Genomic DNA, 6,121 nt, shown 5'->3' on the forward strand with positions numbered 1-6,121 from the left:
TGGCTGATGCATGAATATACCAAAGCATCCGAGGATGAGAACCGAAGTTCTCAAACTTCGGGTCATTATACCGAACTGGCTTTTTTCGTTTCTAGTTTAGGACTATATGTTAGGCCATTTTACTTTATGTGGTTATTGTAACTGAGATTAGTCGGGTATCTATTACAGAATGTAGTAGGAACTTGCTTGAATTAAATCAAACTCTCTTGGATCGTGAAAGTTTCCATTTCATTTTTAATTTTCCCCAAACCGACCTGGTTTTCTCTTTTTGCTCGAGTAGTCATTATGCCGGGCTTGTCGATAGCTTCTCCTGTAAGTTTTTGAAAACTGGCAGTAATCCCAAACGTCTTGTCAACAGTCACGTTCGTCTGACTTCGGACATGTGTGCCTTTCCTATTGGCTATCCCTTCGGTTACCTGATCAATGCTTTTCAGTCATAATTACCCTTTGCCTATAAATCGTTTGTTCCTTCTCATTTTTACTAATTACAATACCAAAAAATTACCCCTTGATCTTCAACTCTTGTTTTTCTTATTTGAGAAACCAATCCTTCGTCGGAATCTTTAAATTTCTCGTCGGAATCTTCAAATTTCTCGTCGAAATCTTCAAATACTCGTCAGAATCTTCAAATATTCATCGGAATCTTCAAATACTCATCGGAATGTTCATCCAGTTCTTCAAATTTCCCCAGATCTTTAAGTTCTTATAAAGTTTCCTTTCATCTTTCCTTCCCCCACCAAATTTTTGTCTCAAATGGTTTTGAGTCCAAGGTCTTCCTCCCATGAGTCCTCTCCGATGGGGTCCCCCCGATCGACTGAGGCCGAGGTTAAACCGTCATACGAACCACGAGTTAAAGATGTCATCCCCTCCGTATACCATTTCGACTCCGAATTTGCGGTTGAAAAACCCACGAGGGGTGGCAATGCCGATCGAGGTTATGATGTCAGGCGTTACCCCTCTGCTATTGATGCGACTATTATCCCCAAAGTCCACTCGGATTTTGGTTTGAGGGAATACCCTTCTGAGATCATAATCCTAGGCCCCGCTGACGATATTACTACCCACTTGGAAGGGTGATCATAATCTCAGGCCCCGATGGCGACATTACTGCCCACGTGTAAGGGTATTCATTTGTCTACCCTTACCCTTTTACCTTCAACCTAGAGCCTCCGATCGACGAGGTGATTTTAGACATGTGCAAGACATATAAACTGTGTCTAGTACAAATTGGGCCGAACATTTGGCGGATTGTTGCATGCATCTGAAACTTGGAAAATAATGTCAGGGCTCCATTTACTCTGCACCATCTGATCCTCCTTTATTCTCCTCGGATCTTTCGTGGTGGAATATTGAAACTTGTAAATCGCGGAAAGTATCTGATCCTTTCCAGCGTGGATGAAAACAAAGATCGAGGTTGGTTCGAATGCTTCATTCGAGTCAAGACCGAGGAGATCATTCCTCGAAACCATCTCCCCTTCCTCGAGCAGTGGAATAATAGTCGTAAGTACCCTTGGCTTCTCTTACTTTCCCCGTTTCTTGTAAACTCTTTATTTTATTTAAACTCTTTAACCCTTTTTCTATTCCAGCCAAAGAGTGGCTACCAGATACCATATCGCCTTTTGAGAGTGCCATAATGGAACAACACCCCCATGAACTCCGTACTTGGAAAGACCTCTCTGCAGGAAAATGGGTGGCAAAAAACCATGGTAAGCTTCTTGTTTATTTTGGAATTTCTTGTATTACTTCCTAATATTTACTGATGAGTAATGATGTGTTATGCAGGTTTGAAGAGGGGCAAGGCTAATTTGAGGCCTGAGCTTTCGGATGCTCCCCCTGCGACAGAGGAAATGTTTGATCCGGCAAGTGTGGATCAGGTCGTTGCCGAGGCCTCAAAGAGCAAGAAACGGAGTAGGCCCTCCAAGTCCTCATCCTCGATGGGTCAGAAAAGAAGGAGATCTACTAAGACTCAGACACTGAAAGACATTCCCGAGGATGAGCTTCTCGTGAGGTCGGTCCATATTGAAACAACCATCACTCCCGATGCTGAAACAAGTGACATTTCGGTCGATGTGACGGAGGGGAACATGGCCGAGGTGGCGGGTCTAGCTGCCGAGGGAGAAGATGTGCAGCCTTTCGACTTTCCAGATCTTGGCCCATTGAGAACCACAATACCACTTCTTCCCCTCCCCTTGAGCAGGAGAAATTTGATGATATGTTTGAAGCTGCTATCCCCTCTCTTACTACCATCGCATATTCTACAGGTTTTAATCTGCCCATTCCTCAAGGGCAAAGAAAACCTTTGAGGGCTACCGAATCGGGTTCCCGACCCAATCTTGTGGACACTTTTCTGGGTCCAAGCGCTAAACCGAATGAGACTAGGTCATTTGTTGTGACTGTCCCTACGGACAAGCATTTTATGTATCGACCAGTCGAAATAGCCAGTTATCTTCGGCCTCTCGTGTCTGACGAGGATCGAGAAAAAATGAATCGCATTTTGTGGCAATGTCGCTTCAATGAGAGCATGCATTCTGACAATTAGTAAGTTCAACACCTTTGATTTTAATTACGTCATATAACTTGCACTTATCCCTAATTTGAGTTTTTCCTCTCATTCGCAGTCCATCGTTTTGCAGCACGAGGGCTTTCTACAATGTATGTAGGAAAACTTCGAGCTGCGTAGCCAGCTCGAGGACGTTCGAGGACAACTGGACACTCAAGGTCGAGAGATCGAAAAATTTAAGATCCTTTTACAACAGAAACACAATCAGCTGCTATCAGTGGGTGACCCCTCGATGCTCAAGGCCGAGCTTATGGCTTCCGAAAAGGGCAAACTCTGTGTTAAGAATGACCTAGCAGATTTACTTGAGAAGTATACCTTTCTTACGGTGGACAAACGGAGGCTCGAACAGGAGAGCGAGGTCGTAGTTGAGGAGGAGGCGACCGCTAATGTCTGTCTAAGGCAAGAGCTTGATGCTGCCAAGGCCGAGATTGCCCACCTCTTTACAGAGCATGATTCCGAACGTTCGAGGGTGGCCTAAGAGAAGGCTAATACCCGGGCCAAGTCTGTTGAAGGTCTCAACGAACAGCTCGAAGCGGCCAACCGTGATCTGAGTGTGCTATCTCAGCAAAATACCAAGCTGACAACCCATATACAGCAGGCCTTGCCCGAGCAGGATTGGATCCTAGCCTAGGCTGATGCCGACATCAAAGCTACCAATGACCGTTCTATTTTGCAAGCGGAGCATATCAAATGTAAAACCCGTTTGCTTACCCTTTAAGAAGTCCAACGCGGTATTGAGGACATAGGTGCGAAGCTTGTTCAGGCCGAGGAAGCAGAGACTCGGACCCAAAAAGCTCTCTTGGGCGATAGTTCAAAAGAAGAGCCTGCTGCTTCCGAGGAGTTAGATTCCTTCGAGGAGGAGTAGATAGGCCCCTAGGCTAGAAAAATGCATATTTCTTTTTGTGCTTGTAAAGTTTTGTCAAGGCCGATATCCGGCCTTATGTATATACTATGGAAGTGTTTGTTTCACTGATGTCTTTTAAGACCGATCTTCTCATTTTTTGACATTTTAAAACATTGTTTACTTAATGTCTATTTGGATGAAATGTATTCGTACTGCTAACTTATTCAAATATAAGTTTTAGGCTTGCCCTTGGTTGGTATTTATATGAATTTGTTGTTTAAAGGTAAGTCTCCTTTGGAAACAAACGATTTTTGCACCGAGGGTTGGCGACGATGCATATTTTATGCTCGTGAATTTTGACGTCTCCAAATTGCTTTGGGCATTTGGGTTGATATTTCCAACCTTTGAGACTCAAGTATTTTTGAGTCTTTTTTGTTAGGCTAAGTCTACTCTGAGACTTTCAAAGCCTTCGCATACTAGTCAGGCTTGATTCACTTAGGACTTGCCTAAAGCCGACCCCTTATTTTGTTCATTGATCGTTGGAGATGGTCCATAGTTCATAGTCCCTTGTTCAGGGTTGTTCATGAACTTAGAAGTAAAACGGACTTACGAATGTGAAGTGGATATTCGCAAAATAGTTTATGTTAATACATGCAAAGCTTAATCCGAAGTGTTCTTCTCATTACAAAAACTTGTATGGTACAACTGCCGAGAGGCATCCAATTTTTTCCATATTAAAATAGACTACTCGGGCACTACTCATTCGGTCATTTGGCACTTACAACAAATCCTAATGCGGGAATTTTTAAAGAAATAATAAACACTTGATTTGGCCTTGTTAGGCTTACATGATACAATCGATTTAGCCTTGTTGGGCTTATATGATAGATTCTACTTGGCCTCGTTGGGCTTATATGATAGTCCCCTAGTGTTTGTGTTTGAAGTATGAGAAGAGAAACACTATCGTTGATACCGAGTAGTCCCTGGTCCCAGCACTTGGCTAGTCTTCTCCATTAAAGTAACACGCTTTACATTTTTGCCTCGTTAAAAACCTTGCCAGAAAACCCACTTCGGGACAAAACTGAGCTAAGGGAAAAAGAATACAACACTGGTTTTCAGGCCTACTCTAATTTTCTTCAACTTCATTTGGGCTTGCTCCTGCAGGGATCGCGACAGGTAAGTTAAAAAATTCACGAAGAGGGTACGGGTCATACATTAACAATAATATCTCTTCAAGTGTGCTATATTCCAATTGCTTGGGCCATCCTCCAACTCGAGTTGGTACAAACCTTAGCCGGTTATACCGATTACTTTTTACGGCCCCTCCCAGTTCGGTCCAAGCTTCCCTTTATTAGGGTTCTTTATGTGCAACGTGACTTTTCGAAGGACCAAGTCCCCAACTTGGAAGTGCCGAAGGTTGGTTCTTTGGTTGTAATACCTGCCAATTCGTTGTTTTTGAGTTGCCAGAAGGACTAGTGCGGTTTCACGTTGTTCCTCCGTTAAGTCGAGCTTTAATGCCATAGCCTCGTCATTTGACTCCTCTGTGGTGTATTGGAACCTCAGGCTTGGCTCCCCGACTTCAATTGGGATCAGCGTGTCACGACCCCACTAGCGGGCCATGACGGGTACCCGGATCTGACTACCGAGCACCCCTTTTCATACCAAACATCATGTTCAACCTGTACACACGTAATCACTAATGCAATACATATATACATATATACGTAAGCCCTCGCGGCTGTGAAATGATATACAACAATATACACTGGGGTGATCATAAGACATCCACTACCCACACATATGTATTTACGAGCCTCTACTAGAGTACTGAGACATAAGGATGGGACAGGACTTCGCCGTCCCCAAATATGTACACAAAAGAATGCATCAAAAAATGGCACCTCCGGAGTAGTGGAGTACACCTGTGAATCTACTGAGTAGCTCCTAAGAATCTGGGCTTCCTTCCTGTCTACCTGTGGTCATGAACACAGCGTCCAAAAAAAAGAAAAGGACGTCAGTATGAACAATGTACTGAATATGAAAGGCATATATGGTAGCATGACAAGGAAATTGTCACGACCCGCCTAGGGGGCCGCGACGAGCACCCGGTGCTAGTCCACCCGGGCACCCTTTAACTTATACTTATGCTTGCATCTAGGTGAGCCACATCATTAATCATACATCTCTAAGCATCAATCATACTAGTCCCATTGGACGACAACATCTCTAATCATCATAGGCAGCTATGCCACAACAATGTACATGGGCTAACGACGCCAACAAGATGATATACAAAATATAGGCTGACAAGGCCAGACATAACTAACCACATACACGTGACTATTAGCCTCTAAGAGTATAACATATCACATTAGCGGGACAGGACCCCGCTATGCCCATAATTATATACACAAAAGAAGGAGTACCCAAAATATATGGCTCCGAAGGAAATGGAGCTCTCTATGTAATCTCTGAATAGGTAGCTATGGATCAAGTCTGTCTCCCTGTGCACCTGCAGGCATGACGCAACGTCCACAAACAAAAGGACGTCAGTACGAAGAATGTACTGAGTATGTAAAGCATGAGCAACATCAATAAATAAGCGTCATGAACAACATATGAAATAGCATAGGAGGGGGGGACAATAATATCATCGTCATAGCACTTACTTGCCTTTCATAGGGAGTTTCCATTTCTCATACGTACTCATATACATA

This window comes from Lycium barbarum, chromosome 4, assembly GCF_019175385.1.
Source record: "Lycium barbarum isolate Lr01 chromosome 4, ASM1917538v2, whole genome shotgun sequence".
NCBI classification, from domain to species: domain Eukaryota; kingdom Viridiplantae; phylum Streptophyta; class Magnoliopsida; order Solanales; family Solanaceae; genus Lycium; species Lycium barbarum.